Raw genomic sequence first — 437 nt, 5'->3', positions numbered from 1 at the left:
TCCACGTAACGACCTCGTCTTCGCGTTTTCCTTTGTTTTCCCATTTATCCTCTTTCTGCTTTAATTTGCAATTACGTTCTCACGAGGAAGAGCACAGAAAATATTTGCTCAAAGAGTTCCAGGGGACACAAAGGAAGCGGCGCACGGCAAAGTGAGTCGACAAAGGGAAGGAGCACCTGCGCCGCCTTCGCCACGGGGCCTTCACGCAATTAGTCGAGAGACTGCATCTGTGATTCTGGCACCTCTGCTGATTATGCCGCCAATCACAGCTTTCTGTCCAGGGTGAATTCAGAAGAGGAGATTTACAAGTAAAGGACAGGATAAATGCTAAGTACACACACACACACACACAGATGGGAATTTGGAAGAATTTGACAATTGTGTTTATGGTGCTGTAAAGAAGTAGTTACCCCCTAACAGATTTTCTCTCTTTTTTT

Source organism: Xiphophorus maculatus, chromosome 20 (assembly GCF_002775205.1).
Source record: "Xiphophorus maculatus strain JP 163 A chromosome 20, X_maculatus-5.0-male, whole genome shotgun sequence".
Taxonomy (NCBI): Eukaryota; Metazoa; Chordata; class Actinopteri; order Cyprinodontiformes; family Poeciliidae; genus Xiphophorus; species Xiphophorus maculatus.
This window is presented reverse-complemented; position numbering follows the sequence as displayed.